Source organism: Pseudochaenichthys georgianus, chromosome 11 (assembly GCF_902827115.2).
Source record: "Pseudochaenichthys georgianus chromosome 11, fPseGeo1.2, whole genome shotgun sequence".
NCBI classification, from domain to species: Eukaryota; Metazoa; Chordata; class Actinopteri; order Perciformes; family Channichthyidae; genus Pseudochaenichthys; species Pseudochaenichthys georgianus.
The window spans coordinates 3,866,483-3,887,474 of NC_047513.1; the positions used below are offsets into that span (position 1 = coordinate 3,866,483).

At 42.2% G+C, this 20,992-nt stretch overlaps 2 long non-coding RNA genes across 2 annotated transcripts; both read right to left on the minus strand.

The window, feature by feature from the left end:
• Window positions 1-1,000: 1,000 nt before the first annotated feature.
• Window positions 1,001-1,662, minus strand: LOC139434741 (uncharacterized). Its single transcript, XR_011644039.1, has 3 exons — window positions 1,538-1,662; window positions 1,297-1,423; window positions 1,001-1,214 (listed from the first exon to the last, which is right to left on the minus strand). It is a non-coding gene; the product is annotated as an uncharacterized lncRNA (long non-coding RNA).
• A 2,785-nt stretch (window positions 1,663-4,447) lies between these two features.
• LOC139434744 (uncharacterized) lies at window positions 4,448-5,200 on the minus strand. The gene is made up of 3 exons (XR_011644041.1): window positions 5,149-5,200; window positions 4,699-4,759; window positions 4,448-4,581 (listed from the first exon to the last, which is right to left on the minus strand). It is a non-coding gene; the product is annotated as an uncharacterized lncRNA (long non-coding RNA).
• Window positions 5,201-20,992: the final 15,792 nt, after the last annotated feature.

Below are 20,992 nucleotides of genomic sequence, written 5' to 3' on the forward strand. Positions count from 1 at the left end.
CAGATGACAGGGTAGATTTCTTGCGTTCATGACGTAGCGCTTCATGTACGCATTTTGCGCAGTCCGGAGCTGACAGCATAGACATATAAAGAGTAGACGCCGCATCGACCGCTACTGCCTATTGGCGCTGACGAGCCGTGGGGCCGCCATCTTGGACCGGTCACCCGCTCCACTCAGTGTAATCTGTCTGGCAGGCGCAATGAAGTGTCAGCGCATTTTATCAATCATAACTCGCTGAATACAAAACTGATTTTCACGGGGGGGGGGGTTTCTGCAAACGTCATATATGTAGGCATGATACCGGACACATGATTCGGCGTATTTTAATATTCATAGTAGGCTTAACAGCAATAGAATATTCTGGTATTTGATAGCCTATGTTATGTATGATAGGTATTTTGCAAAAGACACACGATATATAATATATACACACACACACATAAAAAAACACTAATGGTCTATATATGATAGAGAAGCATATTGTGTAGGCCTATACTCAGCTATTTTAATAAGTTGAAAAATGAAGAAACAATAATACATTATACATAGTCAGAAGTTATATATCAGTAAAAATGAATATCTATGTCATAAAAAATGAAAATGTACTTCTACATCTATATAAAAAATGTAAATGTTCAAGTTAAACACAAGAACATGACACCACCCCGCCCAAACCATATTTACACAAAGTTGCTCATGACACCCGAATGCCCCGTGCATGCGGCTCCTCCAAAGCATGACTGAGAACTTCTTTCTCATATCTTTGTCTTTGGGAAACCTTCAAAATAAAAACGGGAGATTTGAGAGTCAACACAAAAACATTTTAAGAAGGAGGTCAAGCTTATTTTCTTCCTTCTTCTTCCTAGATAGATTAGATTAGATTTTAGATTTAGATTAGGACCCTTTGTGTTTCAGGTGACAAAGACTTCGTCAGGTAATATGCAATGGGAGCCTTCCAATGTCCGTGTAGGCCAACCACCATGAACACAAGAGCCTCAGTAGCAGCATCGGTCTCATTGTTTCCATCACCCATGTCTACAAAAGCAGACATTGACTGGTTATGTGGATTATATTGCACATGTTTTCTGATGGCCATGTCATCCAACATGAGTGAAACACATCCATATTTAGCCTGGTCGTCCTGGCATCTTCTCTCCAGCATATCCAGCATCATCTTGTTCAGGCCAGGCTTGCCATCCACCGAACACAGCCACCTGTAAAAAAATTGAGAAGTAGCTATTTAACGTACTTGCAACCGTAATTTCCAAAAATGAAATTGAACAACATTAAGACTACCTTTTTGTTGTAGTCTCTCTGAGGTATTTGTATGCCTTTGGACCATGTAGATGGAGTGTGAGGGCACATTCTCTGTGGTCCTTGGAGTACTCATGGCCCTGCTTTGCCTTCAAGTCTATTTGAAGATCTGAAATTGTATGAGAAAAAATTAACAAGTCCCCTTCATATAATAACAAAGGAGTTTAATTAAGAGTGTAAGAGTAAGATGTACATGAATTTCAAAGTGCTAATTTCATCTTACCTGAGTAGAAATCAAGCCTCTTTGAGTTCTTCATTAATGAGGTTCTTTTCCCTCAAATCCCCCAAAAGACTCCTCACTGTGGTCTCTGCCCTCTTTTCTCTAGCCATGGCATTCTTCCTCTCTCGCTCGAGATTCTCCACTCTTGCTAAAGCTTCATTGAGTCTGGCCTTAAGAGCAGTAGGAGAAGCAGGCGAGACATAGCTATGATCCTAGAAAGAGGGATGAACATGGTTTGAGTGATGTTTCACTTCACACACATCACTTTGACACAACTAGAGTATGGCCCACATTCTTTCTTATAGTCATCACCTGTCAAAGCCACTGCCAGCATCATGCGTGTGTGTGTGTGTGTGTGTGTGTGTGTGTGTGTGTGTGCGTGTGCCAGGAATGCATGTTCAACATGTCTTCAATTGTGTGTGTATGGGTTTATTTGTGAGTGTGTTTAATATGAGTGGCAGCAAACAAGAGAGATTTTACTTTGTCTAGGACCATTATGATATGATGTTGAAAATAGAAATACTCACATCATTAGGCTGAGGTTGTGAGTGTGAGGTTGAAGCTTCTGGGTCGTCCTGAGGGGCCACAGACAGGCTCTCTTCAGCTTTTCTGGAAGTAGACGTAGTCCTGCCCTTTTCGGGCTAAAATGAAAAAGCAGAATACCACACACACACACACACACACACACACACACACACACACACACACACACACACACACACACACACACACACACACACACACACACACACACACACACACACACACACACACACACACACACACACACACACACACACACACACACACACACACACACACACACACACACACACACACACACACACGTATGTCACCCTGCCCTGTTATTGATAATAGAATATATACATTTATGAATGCTAATAACCGTATGATGATACACCTACTCTTTGGAGGTGAACCGGGAAGCTGGAGATGGAGGGAATAACACCATCTCTGAGTCGGACAATCTGTCCTGTCCTGTCAAACTCGTCCTGCTTACAATGCTCAGTGCAAATCACGGATGACTCGCTTGCAGTGAACCCTTCCCTCCTCAAAGCAACTTCCCACTTCTTTCTCATATCTTTGTCTTTGGGAAACCTTCAAAATAAAAACGGGAGACTTGAGAGTCAACACAAAAACATTTTAAGAAGGAGGTCAAGCTTATTTTCTTCCTTCTTCTTCCTAGATAGATTAGATTTTACTTTATTCATCCCACAACGGGGACATTCACTTGTTACAGCAGCGATTTATAAAGTCTCAGTTGGCCATGAACATAATGTTAGCTGGCTACGATTTCGCTGGCGGACATCAATACAGTACAATAATATTCTATTTACAAAATACAACCAATTATAATGTTGAATCTTACTTGTGAAAAGTAATCCCCCGACCCCTGTTCGCAATCGTCCGCCGATTTGCACAGCAATATGCTGCACAGTGCTCTGGCATCTTGAAACCTCTGCTGTCTATGGGTAGAATGTCTGTACAATATGGGTAGGATGACCGGTCCAAGATGGCGGCCGTATTTCTTGCGCCCCAGCAGCCAATGCGGCGTCTACTCTTTATATGTCTATGGCTGACAGGTCCATGGAGCCTGCCTGCAGGCGCTAATCTCAGGACACCTCCACTCTCAGTCAGTACATTGCCACTTTCCGAACAGGAAATGCACACAAATACAAGCCTTTATATTATTAAGGTACAGCGCCACTTTCCGAACCATTGATGAATGCTTGTGTACACAAAAACGGCAGGCAAAACCGTTTTAAATGTGTGTTTGCCTGTATGGCGAACACAACTGCTTTATTTATGTCTGTATGAAGTTGTTGTGAGTGTGGAGGGAGCAGCTACGGGTTAGCTTAGTCCAGAGCTATTTAATAGAAGAGTTACGACACCGGAAGTCCAAAAACGGTTATCGTCACGTGGTTCATGTAGACGAGGGATCGTTCCCCGGAAGTTCATGGCGGGCAATGTGAATGCATTGATAACAGGAGATAGAACTATGATTTTTGGTAATTATTAGTGAATAAAGGTTTTGATTCGCAATATTTATACAACAAATCGATATGTGTATGTATTTACATCAATATGCTTTCAAAAATAAAATCGAATTTGCTAATATTAAGTGATAATATTAGGATTAGTGTGAACAACTAGTGTACATGTTACTAACAGTGCCTTGGTTAAAGAGCCTGTTGCTGTTTATTTATAGCTTTGAATTCTTTCAAATCAATAGTATCTTCTTAAACTTGTATGGTAGTCAGGAGCATCACTTTCTAATGTTTATTGATACATTTAGAGGGAGGGGATCTAAAGTAATGCTTTAAAATTCAGATTGGATTCATTTCTACCATTTTATTAAATTCATGGTAGTTTCAGTAATCCCCTGGTAATTGAGGACACAAGTTATCTAAATGACTAATGTCGTCTTTATGGCTTTCAGAAAGGACAGGAGACCGACAGGATATGATGATGATGATGATGATGATGTTAAATGTGTTGCTTTAGGAACATCCATTGCAAATACATGGAATTCAATAAACATAGAAGAGCATATCATGCAGTTTGTCGGTGCCTTTTCCTCCGTGTTGTCCTGGTTTGCTGTGCTGCCTCCTAGTCGCCACCATGGTTTGCTGTGCTGCCTCCTAGTCGCCACCATGGTTTGCTGTGCTGCCTCCTAGTCTCCACCATGGTTTGCTGTGCTGCCTGGGGATGCTCAAATCGCTCCGAGAAAGGAGTACGAATGTACGGCTTCCCCACTGACACAGAGCGGAGGAACAAATGGCTGGCTCAAGTCAGCAGGAGCAATTTCACGACCAACAGCAACAAAATATGTGATTTATATACAAACACTGCATTTGCACTTTTTCACAAAACAAAAACCACACCATTGGGAAAGCTTAATGTTTTGTTTAATACAAAAAAACAGGGAAAGGCTTGAAAAACACTGAGAGTTGAGACTCAGGGTGCAGGGTGAGGGTCTCAGTGCAGGTATTCAGGCTCCATTGAATCCCCCTCTGGTTCTTGTGCTGAGAGAGGGAGCAACAGACAGGAGAAAGGGTTATACACACAGCACACCTATTGGATGGGAAATGCCTTGGGGAGATAACGTGTTTACTTATATAAAACAGTAGTATTAAACTTACCTTGTGTTTTCACTCTCACTTAAGTCCCTCTCCCTTTGCCATCAATCCAGAATTAGCTGAGCTGCAACATTATACAGACAGGTAATAATCAACAGAATCACAAGGACACAATATGGCTCTGCTAAAAACACTCACTCTTACACGCACCAAAGTTATATTTATCTAATATTTAACTCCCTCCACCCCCGCATACAATCCCGTTTAGAAGCCCCTCTTCTCTAATTCAACATGTTGGACGAAATGACATTAAGAGAACGGAATTTACAATTAAAAGGCTGTTCAACGTGTGTTGCTAACTTGCTTCGGTATGCTAGCTTAATCTGTTATCTGTAAACGTTCCCTAAATCTACTAATTTAGGGATAATCCACTGACATCCTTTAATACACATATTCATTTGAATCAGATGTACTGATAATATCCGCAATATACATCTTTAAACTTCTTCTTACCTTTAAAAGTCCGTCACGAACGGTGTATTATGCTGCAACTCCACAGCTCTGATAGCCTTGGCGCTAACTTCCGGGGAACGATTGAGAGTCTCCACGATCCGCCATTGCTGTAAAAAAGTGGTCCATTGGAGTGAACGGAGATGTCGTAACTCTTCTATTAAATGGCTCTGGCTTAGTCTAATCGAGCAGTGCACTACGAAGCCGGTGCTAGACAGTGAACAGTGAACGGGGGGGGGGGGGGGGGGCGGGGAGCCCCGCCGGTCATTATCGGCCGATATTCACTCTTATTAGTTTGATCGGTGAGCTGGATCTGATCGATATAGACATAAACCCGAGTGAAGTATAACCGGACGCGACGAGAGAGAGAGATCAGATCAGCTGCTGAGTCTGACGGAGACACGCAGCTCTGCATAATCACCTGAAGCTCCGCCCTCTGTTTAGCGAGCTGACCAGACTGCGCAAAATGCGTAGCCTATATGAAGTGTCATGAACGCAAGAACTCTACCCTCGTGGGGACGGATTGTTATACAATATTGTCATAAATAAGAACATAAGATTCAAAACATTTGATGCAATCCTCAAGCACTAATACCTCATTATTAGCTGTCTCCTCCTATCTTAAGATCAAGGAGGAACCAAGTGTATAAATAAACACTTTTTTCATTTCATTTGACTTTGATTTGGTGCAAAAAACTCAAGATTGTGTTTGTCAGGTGAACTTTCTAGTTGTGACCTATTTACAAAGGGATACCCAGTAATCAGTATAATAGAAGGCACATGTTATTTATTTTTATTTTGTAGTTACACTTTTTAACACTGCAGGGTTACACAAACTTATCGGGAGACTGTAGCATATGCTACATGCTAATCACAGTAATTGATGCATCCTCCCTCACTCTATCTCCCCTCTCCCTTAGTCACTTTCTCCCTCTCTCATACACCATTTCTCTCTCTTTCCTTATCCTTTTCTCATTTTCACTACCTCACTCCATCCTGGGCCGGATCTACCATATGGGCAAACTGGGCGTCTTATTTTTTTGTCGATAAGATATGGGCTTATGTCCTATTTTTAAAGTGTAATTCTCTCGAAATATAATACAACCTTATGACAGAAAACATCTTTGCTTTCCTAGCATAGTTTATTTTCTTCTTTTTCACACCTTTTTATATAGTAGCCTTTGTCCATGTGTTTCTGTTTGGCTGGTAAATTGGTCTCTTACAGATAGTTTCAATTCATTTTTACATTTAATATATTTAAATTAGGGCTGTCAAACGATTACAAATTGTAATCAGATTAATCACAGCTTAAAAATTAATTAATCATGATTAATCACCATTCGAACTATGTCCAAAATATGCCATTTATTTATGTATATTGTTGTGGGAATGGAAAGATAAATGAAAGCAGGCGGATATATCCATTAACATACAGTATGTATGTTTATTATAACATTTTTCTGCATGTCAAAATGAAAGACAACCCACACACCTATCAATCATCAAACCGTGGGGTCTTAATTCATTACGTGTTGATTTCTATCAACGGGGGAGTACTTCAGGAAAGTCGACAGAGGGGGGGGGGGGGGGGGGCTAGTGGAGTACTTTGTGACCACAGTGTGTGAACGTTGTGATCAGCTGTTTTAGCGCAGTTCTCCAGTGAAGGGGGGAGTCTCCCTCCGCAGCCGGTTGGCGTAGTTTTGGCACAGACCGACGTTCACAGCAGCCTGTCTGTGCACACGGAGACCGACTCTGTCGTCCGGTGATCTAACCGCCTTCTGGAAAAGCTTCACAAGTACGTCGGTACGCAAATGCGCTTTGTGACACAAGTGACGGTACGCATTTCAGATTACGCCATAACCTGCGTACCAGTTATGTGCACCCCTGTACCCAGTGTGCGAACTATACCACGGTCTCCGGGGGAGCCGGGATTTTTTTTTTTTGCGGGGGGGGGGGGTAAATGCTGATCCGTGCATTAATAGCAACAGCACAGACATAGGCCTATTATAAAGAGAAAATCTGTTGCACACGGGGTGGTGCCACAGGTCTACATTTACATGAAACGTCCCGATGGATCATGTAAATGTCAACAGATTTCCCGAGCATGTATGGGCTACGCAAACTTCAATCAACTTGATAATAAATAATCCACGGACCACCAATGTAACGTTTGACTGTTTAATTAATTAATCAATCAACTTAAAATGACTCAAATGTGATCCACTCACTACACTGTTGGCTGGTCCAGCCAGCCGGCGGCCACGGGACCACCGCAGCAACTTCGCCCCCCATCTCGAGCAGCAGGCAAGGAGGAAGAGGAAGAACAGGTGGGGTGGTCATCAGCAGCATCATCATCTTCTTCCACATCTCCTTCGACCTCTACTATGGTAGTTGTAGTCATCAAGTTAGCTTCTCTTGGCTCGTCTTCTTGTGTCTCTTCAGCCCCCAAGTTAACGTTAGCTGTCAAGTTAGCACTAGCACTGACGTTAGCTCCCTCCTCTCTCGGTTCTGTTGTAGCAGCAGTCACAACGTACGATGTGCTACCACCAGCTACATTCGGTTGGTCTTCTTGATCAGGTTGTTTAGCCGTCTTTTTAAAGAAATTGCCCAAGGTAAGTTGTTTTTTTCTTTTCGACATGTCAGCAGCAGCAACAATGCCTGGTAAACATGCAGTGCTAACTAAACGAGCTTGTGAGTGAGTGGGTAGTGGGTGGAGCTGCGGGCAGCGTGCAAGCAGGCGACACTTTTTTCATGAATCATAAACTCTAAATATAATTTTATTTCACTTATTTTACACCTTTGAAAAAAAAACATGCCCAAAATGGAATTTATTTGGTCATCATATCAGTATTTTAGAGAGCTCCCCCCAAATTTCACAAACCATGTTCCCAGGGGAGCTCATGTCACCACTAGGGGAGCTATAGCTCCCCCTGCTCCCCTCCAGTTCGCACCCTGCCTGTACCAGAGCCATATTATTACTATTATATGGCTCTGCCCTGTACTACAGCAAGAGTATTCTCCGTCGGGACTTCCTGCAACAACACCACGCCGTTATCAAAGATGTTCTATTGAGAAGACGATCACTACGTGACAAAAGTTTTCAAAACCGTGGCTACTGAAATCAATCTTACTAACTGCTGTCTGTGCAATTTACTCCGCGCGAGTTGGCAGACTTTAGTTTGCTTACTTTAACATCATTTTTCATGGTGGGGCTAAGCCATTTCTTGGTATGGGTGTAGCCTACCCCAGCATACCCTGGCGCTGCCACTGGTGGCACGTATGGGGCGGGCCATTCTGCACATGCGTTAAATGCGTTAAATATTTTAACGCAATTAATTCAAAAAATTAATTACCGCCGTTAACGCGATAATTTTGACAGCACTAATTTAAATATGTGTATTCTTTGGAAACTCTATTGATATACAGTATATATATTTTCGAAAGTACAATTGTGGAGCTGGCTAAGCTCCTGATGTTGCTAGATCCCAGCAACGGCCCTGGTTCAGCTGGAGAATTCGGCCTTGACTCCATTCCTCATTCCTTACTTCCATCTGATCTCCACACCTGCGGTATACATGAGTAGATAATGAAACCTACATTGTTCTTGTGTGTGCGTGTGCGTGTGTGCGTGTGTATGTGTGTGCGTGTAAGTGTGTGTGTGTGTGTGTGTGTGTGTGTGTGTGTGCGCGTGCGTGCGTGCGTGTTACCTCCCTCACTTCCCCCCTCACTCACTTGTGTTCAGTTTATTCAAGCTTAATTTGACATTGTGCTAAAAAAAGATAATAACATTCAAAGTGATGACTGTATAAATAGTAGGCCTACACTCATCACATTATTCATCTTAATCCATCAATAAACGAATAATATCACCATGATTCTACATTTAAAGATACATAAATACATTCCAAATTGTAAATAAATAAATATATCAATATTAGTGTAGAAAGGTTTCACTTTAATGTTGGTCGTAGTCGTACTGAGGGTGGAAGAAGTCCAGGCATCTTACAGAAAACCCATTCAAAAAACTCAAGATGTCGACATCAAATGTGCACCAACTCATTTCCTGGTTTGAAGACTCTATAGCACTTTATTCACAAGTTTTGGGAGAGAAACTCCCTCTGGAGCAGTGGTTCCCAACCTGGGGGGCACCAAAGATCGCCGGGGGGGCGCCAGGCCTCAGATGATTTGAGGCCAAATATCATATTTAGACTTTTTTTTTTTTTTTACACTTTTTTTTTTTACATATAATTGTAAGGCAATACATGATTGTCACTAAAAGCCTTGTCTCTACATTACAATAAAATATAAAAAATAATTGACTAATTAATTTTAATAAAAATTCAAGTTAGTATTAAAGGCATAAAAAGACAGAAATGTATAATTCTTTCTTTAATAGAAATGTTTCTTCTGCCCATAAAGTGTCCAAACCAGGCTTTTCTGGATAAGCGCATTTTTAAAACACAGTCATTGTCCATGCCGGTTTCAGTTGGATTATTTGTCACAGTTGCTCCGATCAGATCGGTCTCCTCCATTTTGTAGATTATTTACGACTTTTGAATCCACATAAACACATCGGCAAACTCCGGCTTACTTTGAGCGTGTTTTAAACAGTTTAATCCCTTTGTGAATTGTTTCCACTTGCGCCGTCCTTTAATTTCTTCATATAGCGGGAATCCAAATAAATTCATCCTGAGTCCAATAGCCATCAAAGTCTCTCCAATAGAGCTCCTTGATTACGCTTTCATCTCCTTTAACAAAATACTTCACATTCATCTAATTTGTGACAGTAGTTGTATCTTTTTGAGACTTTTAAACTTTAATTACTGCTGTTGCGCCCTCCCCCCCTTGTGTGTGTGTGTGTGTGTGTGTGTGTGTGTGTGTGTGTGTGTGTGTGTGTGTGTGTGTGTGTGTGTGTGTGTGTGTGTGTGTGTGTGTGTGTGTGTGTGTGTGTGTGTGTGTGTGGGCGCAACTTCCAACAGGAGTCATTTGGGGGGGCTCTTGGGAAAAAAGGTTGGGAACCCCTGCTCTGGAGGGAACACAGGGATTTGAGCCTTTGCAGAGGATTATCAAGCACAAGTACGGGCACGAGCAAAACATAGGACTCAAGAGCACAACCAGGCAAAAAGGTCTTTAGTCAAGCGTTTAATCCAAAAGGTACAAATAAAACAGGCAATGATCAAAAAATGTACTGACTGGAAGTAACAAAAAACAACCAACTAGGTTGGTACAAATGCTAAGCAGCTAGAACAATAGCATGGAGCACCTTCTGCTATACAGACAAGACGAACTGGCACTGACCAAGGAAACAGCACAGACTGAATACACAGGTGAGGAGTGATCATTAGGGACAGCTGAGCTCATTGAGGCCAGGCAGGTGATTAACAGGGAGCGGACATACACAGGTGAGGGAGTGAGGCGATCAGCCGGGGCCAGGATGTGACGAGGATTTGAATGCATACAAACCTATAGAACACACTACAGGAAGGGCCCAACAGGGCCGCTTTAACCTAGACCTAGACTGGATATGTCAGAGCGCACGGAGCAGCAGAGAAGCTTTCTGTTTAGCAGCTGGTCTGGTGACGACAGCAGAGTAGATGACGTGGTCCTGGTTCTGGTCTGCTGGAGTCCTGCTGGGTCCCCCTCTCCAGTTCGGTCGGCCCAGAGAGGCGTAATGGATCGCCTCCTCCTGCGGAGACGCGCTCTCAGAGTCCTCACACTCTGAAAGGATACAGGCGTGTATAGTGAGGGGAGGACACACCTGACGAATGAATGAAACCGTAGAAAAGGTGTGGTACCAGTCTGTGCGTTGGACGGACTCCACGGCTGCAGCTCTGTGTCTTCCTGACTCTGGGCTGCAAACAGAGACAAGAGATGGAGATGGACATAAAGATGGCGGCAGTTTGTTTTTGTATACAATGAGTACGCTTCTCAAATGGTATGAAAAGAATAAAGAAACATGCTGATTATAGGGTTAGGGTTGACTTCAACATTTAATGCACCAACTGAAATGATGCGTTTCGTATTGATGATGAGGTGTCTTGCTCCCTCTATCTCATTTAAACAGTGAGATAAACAAAAGAGTGTGAAGTGATCAGAGTTCTTCATCTTTTTCAAATTTCAGGCTGTTAGGGAAATAATTGTCCTAGACTCCTAGATATGACGTGCATGACCAACCCTGACGTCTGTTATCTCCTTTAAGGACACAGGCTGCTTCAGCCATATGTTGTTGTTCCCATTCTGTGACCGGGCAACCCTAGGTCACAGATGGTCTGTTGTTGTGGGTGCACTGGGACGCTTCCTTCTCGGTGTTTGTGGACTCCAAGGTGTGAAATCTTCGAGGCCATAAGTGTCAGACGCAAGTAACTCAACTCAGTGTTCCCAACTGTTTAGGCTATCTTCTCAAACATGTTGATTACTCTGTGAAACCAGTTAAATGGGCTGACGAGAGAGAGGCGCTCCAGATTTGACGCGGCAGCTCTCCCGTGGAGTCAGAACCTCTGGCTCTTGGACCTGTGATGTGAATCCTCCGGCCGAAGCTCCAGATAAACCATCAGTGTTTGACATCAAAGCTCCTGCTCTCCCGTGTCTCCTTCCTGAGTCGGTGACTCCCACTGCATTGCTACACAGAAGTTTCCTCTACACAGGGGTCTCCTATCAATCAATTGTTGTTGGACTGTTGCATCACCTTGATCAGAGACCCCCTGTGGTACATTGAACTGATTGGATTAGGAAAGGCACACACCTTATTATAAAAGGTCTCAGAACTAAAGTAAAGCCGTGACATGGAAGGAGCTGCCGGCAGATCTCAGAGCAACACACTCTCACACCCTAAGCGTCCAGGAGCGACGTTTGGTCAGTGTCCGTGGCGTCCAGTTGTGACGCTCCTAGGCTCCTTCAGCGTCATAAAGGGACGCAAATAGCTTTCAACTGATTGCAATGTATTCCCATCTGCGTCGGGAATTGACGCTCATGGAAGCACGGCATTCGTTTGTGTCGGCTGCCCTTAAAGGCAATGTGAGCGTCCATTCTCATTGGATAACGGAAAATTGTACACCCGGAAGTATTCTCCTTACTGTCGATTGCTTTTACAGTGATATCTGCACTACTCATCGACTAAAAAACACCAGATTATCCTTGTTAATTACACAACATTGATTGGTTTAAATTGTGTGCAATGCTTTTGTAATTTTCCCCTTTGATTCGGAGAAACAAATATTTGTTCTGAGTAAAGGATGGCAGAAGACACTACACTACCCAGAATCCCCAGCTATCATTTAGGACTACACCATGTGCTCTGTTTGACAAACCCCGTGATAGTCCTCAAGCTCTGTGATTGGAGAGTGTGCTCCGAGGGTTACGCCGATTCTCGAACAGCACTTGAAATGGGATGGAACCACGGCAGACTGTCCAAAACTGGATTTGAACGGGTCCACCGCGTCGCCCCCTCCCCCACCCCGTCCCCAGAACTACACATGCTGGCTATTCTGTTTCGCAACATGTTCTCTATGGCACGTCTCTACTGGGAGTTGTAGTTTTAAAAGATGTTTTCGTATTTCCCATAATAAGAAGTTGCCAGTATTAAACTGTGTATATCCCTGGAGGTTTAGGGGATAGGAAACACTCACATTTAAAACATATAATTAATAAATGGGTGAAAATTGCTTGTGCCCATAATGGGCAGCATTAATATATATACCCACATGCCAGCTAAGATCAGAAGAGCTTTATTTAACAGCTGGTCTTATGTCTGTGACCCCTGTTGTTAATTGATGAGCCTGAAACATGCACTTGTCAAGGTTCAGAGGCCAATTGTGCAAATATGGCAGTAGCCATCGATCAGCTTAAGATAAAATATACTTTATTGATCCCAAGTTGGAACATTTGCGTTACATCAGCATGTGTAACAGTTGTAAATATACAGTTGTGTTTATTTGTAAATCATTTAGTATAATCACACAAATTCTGTGTTTTATATTTAACAATTCTGTGTTCTTTATTTCTTGATTGTTCAATACCTGACAAGGCCGGAGATGAAATATCTGCATACATCTTATAAGAGTATAATACATTATGTATAATATCAGTTAAAATAAGTGCCTCAACATAGTTAACATTGCTGGAGGTATGCACACATATTGATAGATGTCTTGTAATGCACTATTGAGGAACCTGCGACCCAAGTTTTTCATTCAGTGCAGAACTACACCATAGTTGTGTAGGCCTATGTGATATGTCAATAAACCTTAGAAAATCTTGAAATCTTGAAAGGGATGTGCAAAATAGTCATTACATACAGTCTTTAATTAACTATTAGTAGAGAATAACGAGTAATGAATATACTTTATAGGGATCGTATTAATATCTAATAATAAAAATAATGAAATTCAATAACATGCTTTAACCACTAGGTGTCCCTTTATATCAGCTGTGCACCTTTATGGTGTGTAAATACAGCCTATCTACCAATTGGATCAAATATAAAAGTCAGCCGAATTAGTGTTGATACTGCAAGGAGATGTATTGTGTGAAAAGAAATGTAAGATGTTGTTTAATGGCTGATATATTTATGATCCACGTCACGTTTTCAGTTCCTCATGTTTGTCTAGAAGTCTTCTCATCAGGGCTCTATAAATACAGAACTACGGCAGATATGTAATATTTAATGCAGCCGAACCGTGTATTACAATGCCGTTATGTGATGACTTTCAAAGAGAAAAGCAAGCACACTCGGAATAAAGTATTATTTAAAAAAAATGTTTTCGGTCTGTTTCCGGTATTTGTTAATGACGATGTGCTGTGAGATGTGAGACTGGAATTGCACAGGGGAAAATAACGTAGGCTATCTTTAGATGCGGATTTTGTTAAACTAATATGTTTGCGCTGTGGACCAACACTATACATTGACGGGGAAGGGGGTAGCAATAAAGATAACACCATTAAACAGTTACACAACATAACAGAAATAATATCGATAGCAGCGTCCCTAGCAACCACCTTGGTAACAATGAAAACGTCGCGATTTCCTGAAGTAATCTTCGTAATAACTAACAAACTAAAGATCATGTACATCCACTGCACACATAATCTGAAATAACAACTCATATTTCTCGCATCAAATGACATCAAAACGCATTTTAATGGCCAAACTAACTTTAAATAGGCATTTTCCACCGAGAATAAAATGAAGTTCGGCCATGTTTTCTTTTTCTGCAGGGAGACATTTGAAGATCACGTGACATAGACGCCAGCCTTTGGAATGAATGGTGAAAAAAAACGGGGTTTGTCAAACAGAGCACATGGTGTAGTCCAAACGATAGCTGGGGATTCTGGGTAGTGTAGTGTCTTCTGCCATCCTTTACTCAGAAAATATATTTGTTTCTCCAAATCGAAGGGGAAAAATACAAAAGCATTGCACACAATTTAAACCAATCAATGTTGTGTAATTAACAAGGATAATCTGGTGTTTTTTAGTCGATGAGTAGTGCAGATATCACTGTAAAATCAATCGACAGTAAGAGGAATACTTACTTCCGGGTGTACAATTCTCCGTTATCCAATGGGAATGGACGCTCACATTGCCTTTAAGGGCAGCCGACACAAACGAATGCCGTGCTTCCATGAGCGTCAAATCCCGACGCAGATGGGAATACATTGCAATCAGTTGAAAGCTATTTGCGTCCCTTTATGACGCTGAAGGAGCCTAGGAGCGTCACAACTGGACGCCACGGACACTGACCAAACGTCGCTCCTGGACGCTTAGGGAGTGAGAGTGTGTTGCTCAGAGACAGGATTGTGTTTCGCACGATCAGGGGCAGCCAACTAAGAAATGTTGCTGCATTGTAGGTTTTGAAAAAAGACCTCAAAGACCGTAAGAAACAAAGAACTTTGGTCATGAAGCCAGGGTTAGGACGGTTTCTAACCGTGAAATCACCTGGAAGTACCTAATGTCAGCCATGATACTGTAAGAACTGTCTGAATTCTCGATACGTTATGGAAGGAGCTTCAATGCTTCCTCTATGATCTGCTTTAGCTCCGGTTATACTTGACCATCCTTAATTGTATCCTTCATTCACTAACATTTTTCTCGGAATCAACCAATCTGGACCAAACAAATGCAGAATATTCTCTTCATCGACTCGCGAAAAGGGAAGTTTGATTTATTGTTCTGTCCTCTCGTTATTTTGTGCGTAGTAACTGTAATGTATTTACTGCTATTATCAACAGTAACACCTCACATGACTGCGTTACAGACACATGTCATGTGATTACAGCCCCACACCATTGACCACAGCCTGAGAACCAGGCACAGCACCATCCCTACAGGGAAGCATGGTGGAAGCGTGTCGCTGTGGGGGTGTGTGTCAGCTGCAGAGACTATACACAATGACACGTGGGGCTCTCTGCCAATCAGATACCTGCACATCTGTGTTTGCTCCTCCTCCTGCACCTCATGCCGGTCAGTAGAACACAGACCCCGGCCATGAGGAGGATCATTAACCCCGTCCCCGCCACGGCAACTATCAGCAGGGCTGAGAGCACACACAGAACATCTGCTCAACAAACATCCACATCTGTACACTTTGCATGACTCAGCAGGGGGCTGTGCTGACTCACCATTCACAGCTGTCTTCTTCTCCTTCTTCTTTATGTCAACCTCTTCTGATTAATAGAACAGAAACAAAACTCCAAACTTAGTTAAAACAATTACATATAGTTTATATCCTTTTGAAACAGCTATTTTTGAAGAATGTGAGTCATGGATTAACACTTACGAAATAATAAACTCCAGATACAATGAAATTAAAGGAATGAAACTAAATCAACTGATTTGGAGTATGCTAGTCCAGTTCTTCTGATCCATTGTGGATATGCATATTGCATATTTTTATGATACGTGGAAGACAAAATAAAACTACGCATTGTGATGATGTTTTGTTTAGAAATAGGTTATCTATTAAAGTAAATTATAAGGATTTTAGTTAAAGTTAATAGCTAACATTATCTATTATATGTATAAAGCCAGGTATAGGTTGTAAATAAATACATTTAAAATAAGCAACAAATATGTTGTGTATGGTAAAGTTATCCTACCTGTTTCCATGACGACAGCTGTTGCAGTTGTTCTGGTGGTTGGCTGGAGGATGGTCGGCTCAGGCTGCACTGATCATCAGAAAAGACATACCTTGTTTAGCTGAAATGTATGTTAGTAAGTCCAACGTTACTCATGTCGGCTCGGCAGGAGAGATTTCTCTTTTTTCACCTTTAAAATAAACTTGTTAATAAATGGAGCAACGTGGATTTAGCTTAATTCATTTCAAAAGGGCAACCATATAAAAGGAGAAATCTGTTCATTTCGTTTCTCTGTTGATTTAAAGCTAAACAATGATTCTATAATACAAATAACAAAACATCTTGGTGGTGCAACGAAGCCATTGAACGCAATTACTGGAACTATTGTCCCTTTTGTTCTTCTGACATCTCTTTACCCGGCATAGGCCTACGCTTATAATCTACAGCATTACACAACGTATTTCATAAGCATTCCAATACACGTGTGACACAATGGTAGTTCATTATTCTCATACACATCTTAACTTATGAAATGAAGGGATTTCTATCCACTGGCTTTTCATCTGAAGTTGAAACAGGAAGTGTTGAGCTGACCAACCTGATGCACTAAGAGAAAACCCATGAGTACATGCAGGAGCTGATCAATAAAACAACACACAAGAGCCCCAGCACGCCAAGCTTCAAATAGAACCCTGGCACCTTCTGGAGCTGAGGTAAATAAATATTCTCTTTGGTAATACATGTAATAAATACAATTATCAGTGGAACAGTAGAAGCCCGCTGGGGTCTTCTATACTTTGAAGACCGAGCACAATCTGCTTTTGTTTGTGTTATTTTCTCAGAAAAGATTGCATTGTGTAAATTAAGTTGTTGAATTCCAGCCACTGGACCACCTGTGAGGACGGAGAGTCTGGCCTGCAGCTTCCTGTTACACAGGAACTCTCCGGAGTCCTCTGGCTGCAGGTCCTGGATCTGCAGGGCCTCGTTCCTCATGCTGATCCGGCTCCTCTCTGCTCTCACTGTACCGTTCCTGAACAGCGTGAGCAGGGTCTCCCACCGCCCCCCCTCCCTCCGCTGGGACCACCTCTTCTTGCGTTTGGAGGAGTCGCTGCAGGGGAGCAGCAGGGTCCGGCCTGCAGGAACCAGGAAGTCCTCGCCTGAGGGCACAGACACAGAGGGATATGGACCCTTCGTTGAGCATTGACTTCAAACTAAATGCGTGAACACTGGTACTGATGTCTTATGATTCTGGATGATTTTAATTGTTGGAAGGCTTGGCCAAGGAAACAAACAATTGCATTACAAAAAAGAATACAGAGACGTCTTAATCTGGTTTACCATTGTCGGACACACTCTCCTCAGCTCTGAATATGTAACCCACTCTCAGGACCTGCCCGTATATAAACATGTCTGCACTCCAGAAACAGAGGCGCCACCTGAAGATTGACATGGACATCACAATTGTTATCTTTCTGGTGTGACCTAACAGCGACCTACGACCTACCTGAGTGATTCCCAACATGAAAAGGACATTCATCCTCATATCGAAATATCCATAAAGGGTAATGTACTGTATTTATGTATATAAATATTTAGGAAATAGCTGAAATGTATAAATGACAAGCCACACCTTGACACTGTCATTATTTTCAACTGTGTGTGTGTGTGTGTGTGTGTGTGTGTGTGTGTGTGTGTGTGTGTGCGTGTGCGTGTGTGTGTGTGTGTGTGTGTGTGTGTGTGCGTGTGCGTGTGGGTGGGTGTGTGTGTGTGTGTGTGTGTGCGTGCGTGTGTGTGTGTGTGTGTGTGTGTGTGTGTGTGTGTGTGTGTGTGTGTGTGTGTGTGTGTGTGTGTGTGTGTGTGTGTGTGTGTGGGTGGGTGTAGGCATGTATGAAAGATGAAATAGCAAACATCTTTAATAATTGACAGATTTCCATATGTCCCTTCCTGAGGGCGATGCACCCCAGGTGTAATTGTTCTCTTTGATACATCTGAGGCAAGTTTCAAGCCAAGTTTCAGAACGTCCCAAATCAAACTAAAACTAGACTGAACTCAAAGCTTCACTTGCTATCTAACTGTTTAAAGACACACTTCTCTATATGTTCCTCACTCCCATAAAGCTCAATATTCAGCAGCCCACCTGTCATCACCTGCAGCTCGGCCACCAGCTGCTGGTTACAGCTGAAGGCCCCCCCGTCAGAGTCGTCGAGCCGCAGCAGGCAGAGCCCCCCGTCAGACAGCAGGTGGTAGCGCTGGGGGTCCTTGTTGGTCTCGTAGCTGCCCTGCCGGGACACCAGAACCTTCCGGTCACGGTGAGTCCAGACTACATCAGAGCTGTCGGAGCCCCCGCACGGCAGACAGATGTGGTGGTCCTCAGGGACTGAAAACCGGACCACTACTGGAGGACAGAAACAGATCTGGAACTCTCGAAGGGACACCGGGAAGTTCATGAAGACTCTCATAGGACCGATCCACTCCAGGCTGACCTTGCCAGAGGTCACAAAGTGTTTCTATTTTATGTCTGATGTCAGTGGTTACTGTAAACCCCTTGGACGTGGCACAGGTCCGCCTGGTCCTTGCAGCCACGAAAAAGCAGAGTGGAACACTGCACGTTACACCAATCTGATGCGTTCAATGTTTAGGGGAGATACGAGTAGCCCCTTCTAATTTGGACTGATCCTCATTTTGGTTGAAATCTCATTGGCTCAGGCATTTCCATCGATGATACTAGTGAGGGCCCTTCTGGGTGTGTTCCGAGGCGGCCTAATACCTTTCAAGGGTTGATGAAGACAAAGTCCCGGTAAATGTGTCCACGGTTTGATGAACGCTTGATGACATTCCAAGTTCAGACTGGATGACACCATTGGACCAGGGCTTAATAATCAAATCAAAATAAGTTCAGCTGAAGCTCTGTAAGAAGTTACCTCATTTTGATAGTTGCAGTATGAATAGAGTTTGAATAACTAGATGATACCTTTATAACTAACTTTCATAGAGTATGGATAATGATGGTGGGCAGTGGGCGAGTGCACTGCTCCTCAAATCAAGGGAGCTGGGGAACATGTGTTGTGTCCTTGGGCAAGACACTTCACCCTAAACTCCTCATGCGGGTATATTGTCCAAAGTATACTTGTCTGATAAATGTAATATGTAATGTAAATCGCTCTGAGCACTTGGAAGCGCTACAATACATGCATTTAATTATTATATTGTTGGATAGTTTTTAAACCAGTTCACATTTCCCTGTTACATTACGTTTAGAACGATATATTTGTTTAGTAACTGCATAAATAAACACATGAGGCCATCATTATAAGCACCATATCATTAAACAGAAATACTCTTTCTTCCATATTTCCCAGCTGCTGTTTTGGATGCAGACTTGTGTCACGCACTTCCTGCTCATGGTCCTTTTTTAGCCTTATTTCCTGTTTTATCGCATGGAAACATGCTCCATTCATAACATCCAGTCGGCCTCAAATAACAAGGCAGGAAATAAATCAGATAGAACAACAATGACTGCAAGTGCTGTTGTTATGCATGTGAAAAATAAAAATTTAAATATGCAGAAAGGTTTTAGTTGAAAATACAGTATGATATGAGTAAAAGGGCACATTTTTGTATTATCCCCGAAAACATATTTAATTATAATACAGTTTAAAATTAGTCATAGAAAATATTGCCTTTAATGTGTATATTATCGCATATTTTTATACAAATATATATCTAAATCATATACAAACCCCAATCACTTTTTATTTATTATGGGGTTTTAATAAAACAAAGAGCTTTAGATAAAATAAATTAAAAACTAAAAACTATTATTTAATATTTAGCTGAGTATTTAGGGTCTCAATCTGTGAGGTTTTTTTGTAAGCCTTGTGAGACAACATATTTCTACATTTGACACCATTTAACACCAGAAAACACAACTATTAAAACTACAGTTATTAATATAAAGAAATGCAAATATGATACACACCTGTTGCCGTGGAGTTTCCACTGCATGAGATCAGAACTGCGTGCAGGAACAAAGCGTCACAGAAGATCATTACACGGCACATCTTCAGATGAGACGTATCAAACAGCATCGCTGCGACAGACCTCGGCCTGAGCTTCAGCATGTGAGACACTTTCCACTTGTTCCAGTCTTCTCCTCCCTCTTCCCTGCTTGGAACTGAACTGAGCGTCATCGTCCCTGAAAATAGAGCTGTGTATTCACAGCATTCAGCTGACCCCTTCTATCTATCATCTATCACGTTGTATGAAACTACCATTATAGTTCCAGAACTATACACATTCAATATTTGACCTTTTCTAAATTCTGAATATTAACAGGATTCAGCATTTAAGTACATAACATATGAAAATGCTTATCTACCGTAGTGTGTGAATTTAAATGACATTTACAAATATACGGTAGGGGTGACGAGGGACAGTTTTAACACGGGACATCTCGAATCACAAACAAGCCAGAGTGATGAAACTCACTCTGCACATGCTCAGTTAGATCGAGAAAAAGGAGCCACGTTGAAATCTCTCGCGAAAGATATCAGCAAAAGTGTGTTTCTGAGGTAAAACATTTACCAACATGATGATGTCTTTTTTGGATACTGTCTTGAGGTCAAATGTCTAGAATCCAAACTAGTATTATTAGAATCACTGTTTTGTAAGCTAAACATATAACTAGCTATGGGTCAAGCTAGCAACCAGGCAGGTTCACGGGGGGTGGAAGCATGACTGGTGGTCCCGTAGGCAAGCCATTTGAGTATTTATTCAT